At 45.2% G+C, this 14,339-nt stretch overlaps 1 protein-coding gene across 1 annotated transcript in view; it reads left to right on the top strand.

Annotated features, from left to right (window-relative positions):
* The first annotated feature begins 7,361 nt into the window (after positions 1–7,361).
* The window catches only part of OBSCN (obscurin, cytoskeletal calmodulin and titin-interacting RhoGEF), a 184,195-nt gene continuing 177,217 nt past the window's right edge, over positions 7,362–14,339 (top strand). Inside the window, exon 1 of the mRNA XM_032686197.1 lies at positions 7,362–7,565. The gene's annotated coding sequence lies outside the window, so the exon portion shown is untranslated. The remainder of the gene's footprint in view (positions 7,566–14,339) is intronic.

Here is a 14,339-nt window from a genome sequence, read left to right as displayed (position 1 = left end):
AATTTGGTTGTGCTGTTCTGATTTGAATAATAATCCTGTATAAAAATGAAAACACCATGTTTTCACAGTGCAAAATCACTCCACTTTCCGAGGAGACCTCTGATTTGGAGCTGAGGAATCATGTTATTTAGGTACATATATATATATATGTATATATATAATCTCAAGAGTGTTGGGTTGCAAAAGATGCACAGTGAATTTGAATAAATAAAAAAAAATACTTTCTACTGTTGCTTGTGGGGCAGAATTCCCAGATCCTTGTGCCTTGGCTAAGTTATTACTGGAGGAGCTATGTGGGCATTCTGACTTTGAGAGAATTTATGACATAAAGCTTTAACTTTGTTGATAAACTGTTAGTTTGAGGGATGTAGATGAGTTTTGGAGCTATGAGAAATTGCTTGGTTGTATCATGGAATGGTTTGGGTTGGAAGGGACCTTAAAGATCATCCAGTGCCACCCCCTACCATGGGCAGGGACACCTTCCATGAGCCCAGGTTGCTCCAACCTGGCCTTGGACACTTCCAGGGATCCAGGGGCAGCCACAGCTTCTCTGGGCAACCTCTGCCAGGGCCTCCCCACCCTCACAGGGAGGAATTTCTTCCTCATGTCTGATCTAAACCTGCCCTCTGTCAATTTAAATTTATTCCCCTTTGTCCCATCAGTCCATGCCCTTGTAAAAAGTCCCTCTCTCAGATCTTATCCCCGTGTTTATCCATGAACAGCCCTTGGGAATGGTGTCCTTTATTGTTTGTGCTACTGTTGCTGCCCAAACAGTTCAGAGTTAGTCCAGCTCAGCTGAGACCACTGTTAAGCAGGAGAGAATTATTTTCCCTCTGTTCAGCAGGGGCATCATTTATCAGTAAGTGAAGTTACACTCCATTTTAAACAGAAACACTTCAAAACTCAGTCCAATTATTCAGAACTGTGCAGAAGAGCTGGGGATGGGGAGGTGTGTGAGTGAAGGCTTTCCTGGATGCTTAATTACCTTGTAAATTATTGACCTGGGCTCCAGCTCAGGAGAGTTTAAACACTGAATTCTATTGTGATCTGGAAAGAAATTGCTTTACTAGGATTAAAAACCCTTTGTGCAGACACTTAGGGTGTGGATGTGCATCCTGTTGGGACACAATCACACTAAACCTCTGTAAGTGCCACTGACTACAACCAGTAGTTGTACAGATAATTGTATAAATGTCATTAAAAGCATAAGTCTCTTTCAGAAGAGCACACTTGAATAAAAACTTTGGTCCTTGCTCCTTCTTTCCTGATGGACCTTTGCTGCCTTCCAGAGAGCAATTTAAAAAAAAACAAACCCAAACTAATTATTTATACCTTGAAACAATTTAAAAATAATTCAAGGTAATTTTCATACCAATAAAATATTTAAGATAGCTTTATTTATAAAAATAGCCTGGTTGTCACCCTTTGATCTAAATCTTCCCTATTGTATCAGCTCTTGATAACCACTTTTCTTAATCCAGAGCTGAGAATGCCACGTGTGTGTCTGACTCAGCCTTTGACACAGGCTGGATTGCACTTGGATAACTCACTGTTGGAAGAATTTGGAGGTTAAACGTCAGTATTGGCTTCTCCAGCATGTCCAAAGTGAGTAATGCATAGCACATGCCCTCCATTAGGAATTCCCTGGAAAGCAGGGCTGGCCTCACCCAATAATAATGTGGCCATGGAAGCTTTATTTTTGGGTGAAGCATTCATTGTCCTGGGGCATTTTTGGGTGAAGCATTCATTGTCCTGGGGCAGGGAGGATGCCCAGGAAGAGGGGCAGTGGTGTCTCTGCCCGTGGGGATGTGGGAGGTGGGAGAACTGGAGGGGCAGAGGAAAGGCTGAGGTGACACTCCAGCCTTTGACCCGTCCAGAGCAGGGATTGTGGGCACTGGGATGAGCTGAGTCGCTGGGGAGGGCTTGGGATGAGGAAAGGAGACAATTTTATCAATGCTGACACCTCTTCCCTAACTGAGAGCAGGGAGGACGTTGATGTGGGTGACTGTGGAGTGGCTGCCTGATCCCAGTGATGTCTGTGGTGCTGCTTAAGCACTTAAAAACAGACACTCTGTTGGGGTAATTCTCTGAAATGGGTTAAAGTTCTTGTGTAAAAGGTGTTTCACGAGGCAAATCAACCTCAGGCTTCTTCTGGTGTCCTGCTGTTGGCTGAGTGTTTGGACAGGGCGTGGAGCAACCTGGGATAGTGGGAGGTGTCCCTGCCCATGGCAGGGGGTGGAACAAGATGGGCTTCAAGGTTCCTTCACACCCAAACCATTCCATCGTTCCATGATTCTGTATTTTTTTTTTTTTGTAATAGAACTATTTCTGAGGTTGCTCAGAGCCCAACCCAACCTGGCCTTGCACGTTTCCAGGGATGGGGAGTCCACAACTTTTCTGGACTTGTTTCTACAGTGTGGGATTTTTTCCTGTGGCAATTCCAGTGTCCTCAGTGGAAAAGGAGATGTAAATCCCCTGTGTGTGCCTCTATCAGCAGGATGTTTTATTTCATCTAGAGAATAAATCCATGGAGAAACTAATTCTTGGAGCAGGGCAGTTTTTCCCTGTATGTCAAGGGTGACCCACCTAATACTCAAGAAGCTTTCCTGGACAGAGTTAAAGGGGGAATCTCCAAGGAATGTGTTCAAAGAGGGGAAAACTGGTAATGATTTACCTAAAAGAGGATAGATATTAAGAAGAATTTTTTTTACTATGAAAGTGGTTGAATATTCAGTAAAGCAGGAGAGATGTTAAAATGTATTTGATTGGGGGTTTTATTTTATTTTAATTTTATTTTTGTATCCTTCAAATCTGCTGCAACCAGGTGAGTATCACAGTACCCTGTAAAAACAGGGTGAATATCTCTGTCTCTAACAGGTAAGAAATTGGTTAGAAAGTACATAAAAAAATGTTTTGGAATGGGCTGGAGCTCATGAACTCTTTTAATAGCGCTTGTGATATTCCAGATGATGGAGAGATCTGAGGTTACATTAATAATGAAACCCCTGATGGTGGAAAACCAGTGAAAGGCAAATAAACTTCTGTCTTTCAAATGGTAAAAAAAAAAGTAAAAGAAAAGGAAAGGAATAGAAATTTGTAGTCCCAGAAAGGTGTTGGAATAAAAAGTAAAATTTACCTTGTAAGCACAGAAAAGATGCTGAAGAGAAGAGTCGCAGCTGACCTGGTGGAGCTTTTTCCGTGTCTCTAAATTCCCCAGTGCTGTAGGAAGAGAGGACACAAGTCAATGTGAGTAGAATTTGAAAAATAAAATAAACTTGGCACTCTTGTCTATGAGAGTCTTGTAGCCAGTTTGGGGTTGTGGTGTAGAACGGGTGCAGAGCTTTATTCACTGTAATTGTTGAGGATTTCGTGTCAAAATGGAAGGGTTGGTCAAGCAGAACCAAACAGGTTCTGCCCTCAGTGCCCTGATGGTATTTTTGCTGAAAACCTGATTTTAGCAGCGTGTCCTGAGGCTCTGGTAAGTCAAGCTCAGAGTTCCACCATCCCAAATTCATGAAAAAACTCTGGAAAAGTTAAAATCCTGGTCTAGGCCTCGATGCCAGCAGGGGAAGATGCTGCTCAGGTGCAGTTCTGTGGAGGGTTTGGGATCAACAACTCCCCAGGTGGTTTGAAACGGGCCAAAATCCACAGTGGGATGTACAAATGTCCAAAGGAATCCTTCTGATCTGCCTGGATAAGGCAGCAGCCAGAGGGTTTGGTTCTTTCTCAGGTACATGGAGTCAGTCCAGATGGGAGAGATGGGAATAACCAGCGGGTCAGGAGCAGGTTGGGGACACTCAGAACAGAGACAAGTGGAGAGGTGTCTTCAAATGTCTCCAAGTGTCTTTGGACAAAATGGAATCCTGTTTGGGATATACAGGGTAAAAATGCAGGAGGAATTTTGCAGGGGGGGAATTATTTTGCAGTGGAGGAATTATTTTGCAGTGGGGGAATAATTATTTTGCAGTGGGGGAATAATTATTTTGCAGTGGGGGAATAATTATTTTGCAGTGGGGGAATAATTATTTTGCAGTGGGGGAATAATTATTTTGCAGTGGAGGAATAATTATTTTGCAGTGGAGGAATAATTATTTTGCAGTGGAGGAATAATTATTTTGCAGTGGAGGAATAATTATTTTGCAGTGAGGGAATTTGGATTAGATACGTGGAAAAATGTTTCATGTTAAGAGCAGGGAAGCACCAAAAAACATGTAGGAACCTTCATCAGCTTTTTTTGGAAGTCTTGGCAAGATGTTATTAATTAATTCAGCATCTCTTTTATTTTTTTAATTCGAAGGAATACTTAGATTTGCCTTTATATAACAATTTTCTGTGTTCTCCATGACTATCAGTCAACATTTCCAGGTATATGTAGCCTTTATTTTGGGAATGTGCTCCTTTATGTTAGAAGTGCTTTAAGGAACTGCTGATGATGTTTAAAAGAGAATTAAATGTGGTAGGAAAAAGAAGAAATCTCTTTCTGTGGGTTATTTGTGGGCGAAACTTTTATTAATATTGATTTTTATTTTACTGTTTATTATTTTTCTGACTTAGTGTGAGATAAGGAGACAAAACATCGGGGGTTTTTAGTTGTCTGTAAAAAGTGAATAAAAATACTGAGAAGAATAATGGAATAAATTTTAGATTCTTGGGCACTATCACATGGGAGAAAAATCAAATGAAATTCTCCTTCAGGGAGGAGGAGGAATAATTTTTTTGACAAAAATCTGCTTTTTAATGCAAAAAATCTAGTACTTAAGAGGAATATTGTAATAAGATCTTATGCCTCAGGCTTTGCTAGTTATAATAATTCAAATAATTTAATTGATTTTTTGGAGAAAACCCAAGCACAGCTTGTTTAAGTGTCTGCAAACTATGACTAAATTCATTTGGCATCCTTTTACTTCCAGCTGAAGAGTCTGGATGAGCAGTTCTGGAGCTCGAAGATCCAGTTTCTAAGTGCAAGGAAAGATTTTTCTGTATTTTAAAACTGCTTTAAGTTGCTGTTTAAAGCACATTTCCCTGATGTTTGGAGTGGGAAGAAAACACTTGTGGAAAAGCTGCCTGTTGGTTTTTCAGGGAGGAAGGGAGCAGTTCTGTGCCCGGTGACATTTGATTTGTTTTCCTACAAATTCAGGTGCTTTCAACTCTTTCATCATTCTCTCTACAAATTTGAGTTTTTATTAGCCCATCATATATAGATTCTCCTTCTGTTTTAAACCTGTGACATGCTGTAGTTCCTGAGTAAATAAATAACTCATTGGCACAGGGGGTATTTAATTTATTCTCATTTTTAGTGGCCTGTTGGGGTATCTCGGGCAATCCACTCAATTCAGGATAATTAGGGCAAGTCACAGCATCCAAAAAACCCCAAAACCTGGAGAAAAGGAGGCTCAGGGGGGACCTTTTTACTCTCTAAAACTCCCTGACAGGAGGGAGGATCAGGCTCTGCTCCCAGGGAACAAGGGAGAGGAGGAGAGGAAACGGCCTCAAGCTGAGCCAGGGGAGGTTTAATTTGGATATTAAGGAAAATTTCTTCCCTGAAAGTGTTGACAAGCACTGGATCAGGCTGCCCAAGGACATGCTGAAGTCGCCATCCCTGGAGGGTTTTTAAGAGGGGTTTAAGTGGACGTGGTTTAGTGGTGGATTTGGCAGTGCTGGGTTGATGGTTGGGCTTGATGGTCTCTGAGGGCTTTTCCAACCTTAATGATTCCATGAAAACAAGAAAGCATTTCTTGTCCTTCTCTCTGAAGCACAGACACAAAATGCCCATCTGGGAGCCCTCCCAAAACATGTTGCCTTCATTTCAGAAGTGAACAGGACCCAGAGAGGCTGGTTTGGAAGCACAGCAGAGGCTTTGGTGTCACCGTCCCAGGGCTGCCAAGTGGGACCGATGCAGTTGCATTTGTCTAAGAATTAGCATCTCCAAATAGCCATTACCACATATTAATTACCTGATCCCCCTTCAAGGGCCTGGTGGTGGAGCCTGCAAGGAGCTCATTAGTTATGTCTGGATGGATGGTGGAGAATTTTGCTGCTGTTTGTCCTGCTTTTCAGAGAAGCACCACCCACGTGGGTCCAGCAACCTGTGTACCAGTAGTTATGGAGCTGCTAATCATGCCAGTGGTAAAAATGACTTTAAAATTCTAGTAAATACAGGTGGTCCTTTACAAAAGACAAAGGTGTGGAGGTCATAAAGTGTTGTCTCTGAGCTCTTTCTCAAAGGCAGAAACCTCCTTTCCCCTCAATCCTATAACTTTATGGTGGGTTTTGAAGATGAGATGAGCTTTAAGATCCCTTCCAAACCAAACCATTCTGGGATTCTTTGCCTTTTTTCAACCACTGCTTTCAAAACCCCAAATAAAACTCCCTTTTGCTGCCCTGATGGTGTTTTTTGTGCCCTGAAAAGTGATTTAACACAACATATCACTGTCTTCAGACCCTTGGACTGTGCAGCACCTTATCTGCTTTGTTTACTGCCAAAAATAAGCGTGTCTTGCAGTTCACCCCTGACAGTTGCACAGAGCTGAAGTGGCTGTGGGGGAAGCCTGCTGGGCTCTTTTCTACCTCCTCTGTCCTTAGCAGAAATTAGTTTTAAATTTAAAATGCTGTGATTGCTAATAAGAGTCGGTGTGAACTCCGTTTTCAGGAAATTGTTTAAAAATTTAGAAATTTTACTGGTAAATATGGAAATTAAAATCTTGAGCCTCTGAGATGGGCTGGAGGTGCAGCTCAGGCCATTTTTGCAGACACTCTGTATTCCTGAGGCATAAAGGTGAGGAGATACATAACCTATATGTGTATATATAGGGTTAAGAAATGGAGATACACGCTTAGGTTTATTAACTTGCTGGGCTTTTTTGCCATTGTGACAGCTCCTGCCTGGGAGGTTATAAATAAACCTACTATTGATCTGATGCCTTTGGAGAAGAATTCCCGTGCAGTGTGTAATGCTGATAAGTCGGCAGCTGCCTGTTCCCGGCTCCCCACATCACACCCAGCACTTGGCTTGGGGATGGAGCCTTGAGGAGCAGTTCTGACCCACCTTTGCACAGCAGCCTGACCCCAGATCACCGAAAAACACACCTCTGATGGTGGGTTGTTTTTTTTTTTTCCCCCCTCCTGTTGCTGGAGTGTCCCAGCGAGTCCCTAAAACGCTGCCCTTTCGCCCCTGTCCTGCAGGAAATTTAATCTCCCCGGTAAATGACACCCAGAGCTATTTTGGAGCTGGGCTGCGGAGGGAAAGCAAAGCACGTCAGCAATTTGACTGGGGGAGGACAACCCAGGGGAGGGGTGGGGAGGAGGGGGTGGCACAGCCTAACCCCGGGCAGCAAAGCCACTGCTGGGGGACTTGGGGGGACCTTCTGCCGCACGTCCCTGCCACCGCTGGGGTTTCTGTTTTATTTTCCTGGAGGGGGAAAGGGGGGGGAAACCCAAATCAACATGGTCTCCCCATGTCCTCTGTTCCCCTCTTCCCTCTTCCCCCTTCTGTCATCTCAGTAGGAATCGGCTTTTTCTTGCCCTGCCCAGAGCTTTGTTCTCCTCAGACTCAGACAAGACTCCAGGTAAGACTTCAGCCTTCAGCTAAGGAGAGGTGGATTTCGGGGATGCTGATTTCCAGCAGGAAGTGGAGAGTGTTGGTAGCTGAGGGAGGGGTGAGGTTGTTTCTGTGCCGTGCTGGGGTATGTCTTGCTTTATGAAACATATTTGGGGGATGAAGCTGAAGGTACAGGGAGTAAATCCATCCTTCCTCTGCTCCAAACCAAATGTGGATTGTTTTGCTTAATTACTTCTGGCCACGTAATCAAATGAGCAAAGATCATCCTCCAGAGGAGAGGAGAAAAGAGAAAAATCAGGTTTAAAGCTGTCGATTCTGCTGGATACCTTTTGTCCCCAAATTTGAGACAGCAGTGCTTGGAAAGCCTGGAAAACATGTGGTTCCTGTGGAGAAGTGGCAGCAAGGAGGGCTTTGAAAAGTTTCATTTCCAGGGCATAATCTCAGAGCTGCTTTTCTCTCCAGCCAGGGCTTTTTTCCTCCCCTTCTGAGTTCCTGCCCAGTGTCAGCGCAGATTCACTCTGCAACCCCCCACCCTCCTCCCGGTCCTCCCAAGGGCTCTGACGAGGGATGGGGGGAGATGGAGCCCGACAGCTGAGGCTATTTTGGGCCCTCCAGCTCAATGGGGTGGAGTGACTGTGATGACAATGACGTCCACTTGTTAAAATACGAGGGCTTAGGTCGGAGCCGCTGCCGATTGTCACCGAGGGAATTCTTCGTCCGTGTGGGAGCTGCGATCCCGCGGCTGCCTCGCATAGGAAATCACGTGTGCTGAACCCAGACCATTCCTGTCTCTGCAAGTCTGCTTTTTTTTTTTTTTTTTTCTGGGATCTGCCACAGCTGCTTCCCTCCAGGGCTGTGTGTAAAGTGAAGGCCAGTCGGGCGAAATTTGTAAGGAAATTTTTTGTGGTGAAATTGCCAGAATTTAAATCACTCCTTTTCTGTCCCCAGGGTGGCAAATCCAGAATTTTTGCCTTTTCCCTCCATTTGTCTTCTTCATTCTCACCCCTACAGAGCAGGAATGAGCATCACTATGAGCCTGACACCTCCCTGGTGCTTTAGCCTTTTCTTACTTCAGATCAGCCTTGCTGCCTTTAGGCTCAGAAAAACAGAAGGGGAAGGTGCTGCCATGGATTCTTGAGGGGCTGATCTGACCAATTTTAGGCCTCTGGAAGTTTCTGGGGTGGTTTTAGAGCTCCACTGAGGGCGGAATCTGAAGTGAAACCCCCATGCTGCAAGAAAACCCAAGTAGGATGAAGTCCCTTTGCTGCATGGAGCTCTTGGAGCTATTGGTGTGTTGTTGGAAAGTGCTTAAAAGAGGGATGAGCTTTGCAAGCAACAGGTCTGTTTATATCCAGGAGGAAAGATAATATGTGCTTTAAGCATAGAAATCATCAAAGTGCCTTCAGTCTCCCATGTTTTTCAATAAGTGTGTGCTACTAATGTGACTGGAAGGTGGTCTGACTGCCTTGCCCAGCAGATTTCACAAACCATGTGATTTATTCTTGGTTCTTTTTGGAATTGCCTAAATGTTTTGGCTCCTGTTTGCTACCAGTCACTGGAAATGCCCAGGTTATCGATAAAGGATTAATAATGGGAGCACGAGGTCAGGCAGGTCCTTTCTGAGTCCGTTGGTACATTTTTAGCCCTGCCCTGAAGGTCAGAGTTGTGAGATGGTTTTGCCTCGAGCGGAGCCGTTTCCCCCGGGGGCTGCTCACCGTGTTTGACACCATGTCAGCCCCTGACCTGCTGTGAACTTTCCCTTAAAGGAATCTCCTGTGGGTGTTGGATCATGATGGAGGTAGTAGATGGCAGGGAATGCAGGCCAGCCTTACTCTGGACTGAGTTAGAAGCTCCTTGCAACAGGCTCAGTGTGTCGCAGGGTCTCGGCGTCCGACATCTCCAGTGTGGGAGATGGATCCACCACAGAAAGCTCATCCAGTGACCTTTGAACGTGCCAAAATGGGTTGTCCCTCACTGAAGTGGAATTCAGAGTAGCCCAAGCCAAGCCCTGAGCCCAGCTCCTCGGCCACAGATCCTGTTCCTGCTCTGCTGAAACAGGCTCGGGATAAATTCTGGGATCTCGGGTTGATGAGCTGGTGCAAATCTGTGCTTACTCCTGATTTAGGGCTGTGATGGGCAGGGAGCTCTGGGTGTGCTGGTGTGCATTTCACCCTCGGAGCCCACTGTCTGCTGGGGTGGCTCCCGGGCCCCCACCAGAGCCCATCTGATGTCACCCAGCCCACAGCTGACACCGGACACTGGTGCTATTTCCAAGCTGTCCGTTCCCTGGGAGGCTCTTGGAAGCAGGAGGGCAGCAGGGGGTTACTGCTGCTTCCCCTCAGCAGGATTTTAAGCATCAAAGGAAACCCACACTTCCCATTTGAAGACCCACCAGCTTCCCTCCCCACCCACGGATTCCATTTCCTGATGTTTTTAGATAGAACAATACACGTAGAGATGTCATGTAAACTGGAGTAATACCAGCACTGCCTTGATTTTTATCTGCAGCTTCTGTTTTAGTGATGTTCTTTGAAAGCTCAGGATCCAGAAACGGGAAGTTCCCTGTGAATGTTGCCCTTCCTATCAGGAAAGGAAGGAGTGCAAGGCTTAGAAGTTGGTATTGTAGAGAAAATCCTGGAAACGTGAGATCTAAAGGCAAGAAAAATACCCCAAATCAACATTTTTTGACTTGGGCAAAGAAAGGGTAAAAGAGGATTGAGAAAACGAGCAAACAGGAGCATGGTGGGCATTCATGTGGTATTGAGAGAACCTCTGTGCTTCTAAATCTGTGTTTGGGCTTTGGTGATCTCTTGGGTTTAGGTTTATCCTCACTTGGGCTTTACATCCCCAAAGTCTCCTTTATGCAGGTGTGCAACTCGTGGCCACCTTTGCCTCAGGAATGTTTTAGGAGATGGATTGCACGGTGCTTTTTGCACTTTGCCCAGAGTCAGGGTGGGCAGGATTCCCTTTCTAACCACCCAAGTGAAAGGCTTGGACAGAGAATAACCTGCCACCTCTGTCCTCTCCTGCCAAAGAGCATCGTCACAGGCTGCTGATGGCTTGGGGGGGGCAATAGGCCATGGGGGGAGACCTCTGACTCCTCAGGGGTTGTTGAAGGCTTTCCAGGTTCTGATCAGCATCGATGAAGCAACATGAGACCAACCCATGAGCCAGCAGAGCACAGTGAACCACAGGAGGTCAGGAGATGGAGCCAGGCTGGGAGAGCTGGGGGGGTTCACCAGGAAAAGAGAAGGCTCCAGGGAGAGTTGAGAGCCCCTTCCAGGGCCTAAAGGGGCTCCAGGAGAGCTGGAGAGTGACTTGGGACGAGGGATGGAGGGACAGGACACAGGGAATAGCTTCCCACTGACAGAGGACAGGGATAGATGGGATATTGGGAAGGAATTTCTGGCTGTGAGGGTGGTGAGGCCCTGGCACAGGTTGTCCAGAGAAGCTGTGACTGCTCCTGGATCCCTGGAAATGTCCAAGGCCAGGTTGGACGGGGCTGGGAGCAACCTGGAATAGTGGAAGGTGTCCCTGCTCATGGCAGGGGTGGAATGAGATGATCTTTAAGGTCCCTTCCAACCCAACCCATCCTGGGATTCTGTGGCACCACCACCAGGACTCTCCATCTCCTGCTGACTCTCCTGACGAGCTCCACCTCCCAGTACTCCCAAGAGGATCTGGAGAAGCCTGTGGCTGTTCCCACTGCGAGGGACTTCTTTGCTTGTCCAGGGAAAGCAGGTGTTGGGCAGAGACTGGAAGTGGAGGGGACAGGAGTGGGCAGGAGGCCTTGGGTGGCTGCATGGCCGAGTTTGGCTCCCGGGCAGTGATTTATTTGCATTATCTGACAGGTCTGTGCACTTCTGCCTCTTTCCCCCCAAACGCAAACCAGTGAAAAACTGAATGAATAACAACATAATTAAAATTACAAGTGCTGCCAGTTTTCCTTTGGCGTGCTCAGAATTACCCCAGATGGGAATGTGATCTCTGCTGCAAATGATTAATCACAGAGGGATTACATGGGGAAATGTGACACTGGCAAATGTCTGAGATTTATTGGAAAGGGCATCTGCATTGACTTGGTTTATTCATGCTTTGTTGTCAGTCCTGTCCCTTCCAAGGGAGCTGTCCTGGCACTTGCAGAGAGTTATTATTATTTTTTTAACTTCAAGAGTTACTGGATTTTTTAAAAAGTTTAAATGAACATATAGATAACCTAAATTCATGTAATTATTTACTAAGTTGATTGACAAGTTACAAAGTTGATTAACAAGTTACGCTGTAGAAATATTAAATCTTGTCCTTTTTGCATGTTAAGTTTGTTCTCTCCTTACTCCTAAATGTAATTTTGAGCATAATCCAACGTGATGCATTTTATCCCATTTAAAATTAGATAAAATGTGATTTATCTCATGCAGCCTGTCTGGCCTGTTAGATGTGTTAGATACCTCTTGCAGCCTCATCCTTGCCACAGGTTAGGATTTCATGCGTGTTACTGGATTTCATGCTCTCAGCACCCGTAAAGCCAGATTTTTTTTACCCCTTTTTTCAGACAGGGACTGAAGATCCAAGAGTTTGAGTGTCTTTCTCTTATTTATATAAGTAATTCAACAGCAGAGCAAGGAATAAACTGTGTTTTTCTTTCTGACAATGTGAGAAATAAATGTGAAAGGTAGTGATGAGCCCTGTTTCCACTGATCCCTGGATTTTCCTCTGGATCCTGGCCATTCATAATGGAGTAAGAAGCTCGGAGTGGGAGGGCATGTGGTGGAAGTGGGGGGAGGTGCTGGTCACACCGAGGGATGTGGGGTCTTCACCCTGCACTGGGAGGGCTGTGGACTCCTGGTGATGGAGAAAAGGGAGTTGAAAACACCAGGCAAGTGTTTGGGAGCAACAGGAGAGGGAGGCTGGGCCTTGAGGCCGCTGGAAAGAAGTGTCTTGGGTGGATTTGGTGCATCAGTCTGGTTCAGGAGCAAAAGCAACAGGCAGCTGGTGCAGCAGCTTCCCTGTGTTTTGGCTGTTCTTCACTATCAGAGGTACCTGGGCTGTGTTTGGGCACTGCTTAGCATGGAAAACAGAGGAGGAGGATGCACAAGAGCTTTAGGAAGTGATCAGCATTCCTGCTCTTGTAAGAGCCAGCCTTTGAGAGCCCTTTCCACGCTTCCAAAGAGCAGAGCTCTGCTCCAGGCAGGGATACATCTCCTGGGCTCCAGGTGAGGGTAAGAAAGGTGGTTTGAGAGAAGCCACTGTTTGCTGGAAGGTCCCTGGCTGGTTCCCAAGCAGGCACCTCTCATGTCCATAGCCATCCTGGTGCTCCAGGCACTTTTCCATGTAATGCAGGGCTCAGTTTGGTGGAGACTTGAAGCAACTTTATTTTTTTTTCTCTTTTTGATGCTGTGGATTTGAATCTGAAATGAGTGCAGGTGACACATCTATCAGAGACAACCAGGGACCCAGGAAGGATAGGACATGGCAATGTCTCCTGAAGATAAATCCAAGTGCTTTGATGGCACAGTGCAGCCTGAAATCCAGATTAATGGCCCCAAAGTTCAGGACACGAGCTCTGAGCCTGTGTTTTCGTTGTTAACTCTTATTTCGTGTAGTGAATGGTGCTGCTGGGCTCTCCAGAGTACAGCTTGAACCTCAACATCCCCTTCTGAACACTGACATGGTGCTTCCCCAAATTAACAGAAGACTCTGATTGTCAATCAATTGAGTTCAGTGGAAATTTCCACTGACTTCAGTGTACCTTGGCTCCAGCCCCGGGCTCGTATCTGTGCCTTCAAACCATTCATGCAGCTTCTCTGCCCGCAGCTTTGCAGGTGTTTATGGAAAATACATTTTTAAAGCTCAAGTGAGGGCAGAGGTTGAAGGTATTAAGAGGGACTAAAGGAGTTCAAACTAGTTCACTGATTTCTAAACCACTTTTAGACCAAGAGAAAACCAGAGCCGTGTGTTCGTTGCAATTAGTATTGAAGGTGGCCCATTAACAGAAAGTCAGCTTGTGTTGGCACTAATGACTTCAAGTCAATCATTCTTTACCCTCTTAGTGTTTATTAAAAATGATTTCCCCCTATTACTTTTTTCCCCTCCCCTCCTAGATTTAATATTTGAAACCATTTTCTTTAATCTCTAAAGTTTTGTGGTGGAACAATGAAATTTGCTTCATGCCAGGAATCAAAAGCAACTGAAATTAGTTTAGAAAAGAACAGTCTCATCCACAGGGAAAAGCCTTTGACTGCTTCTTGTCATTTTTTATGTCCTTTGGAATGAGAGAGACGGGATAGGACAGGACATGGTTTATTTTTCCTCTTAAATATAGAAAGAAGACCGGGTTTGGGGGTGCCTTAGGTCTTTGACCCAAATGAAGTTGGAAGTTTGGCTCAACAATAGCATCTTCAATGATAATAATGATTACAGAACATCCTGATCTTTAGGATCATTGAATCCATTTAGGGATCATTGAATCCAACTCCTGGTCCTGCACAGGGCACCCCGACAATCCCACCCTGTCCCTGAGAGCATGGCCCAAAAGCTTCTTCAGCTCTTATAGCAAATAGCATTTGGTATTTTTGTGACCACTTTCCCAGTCTTTATTTTTGATGGTAATATGTGTTTTTCAACCCCCAGCAGCAGAAATGGAATGGAAATTGCATTTTCATTGCATATTAATTTTCATGCATGACTTGCCATGTACCTCAGCAAGTACATTGTCATTTATATACTGTGAATGTAATTATTTCATAATAACTATCAAGACTATCCCTGTCTTGATATGAAG

Source organism: Chiroxiphia lanceolata, chromosome 1, assembly GCF_009829145.1.
Source record: "Chiroxiphia lanceolata isolate bChiLan1 chromosome 1, bChiLan1.pri, whole genome shotgun sequence".
NCBI classification, from domain to species: domain Eukaryota; kingdom Metazoa; phylum Chordata; class Aves; order Passeriformes; family Pipridae; genus Chiroxiphia; species Chiroxiphia lanceolata.
Note: the sequence above shows the minus strand (reverse complement) of the source record. Positions and strands in the feature narration are given on the sequence as shown.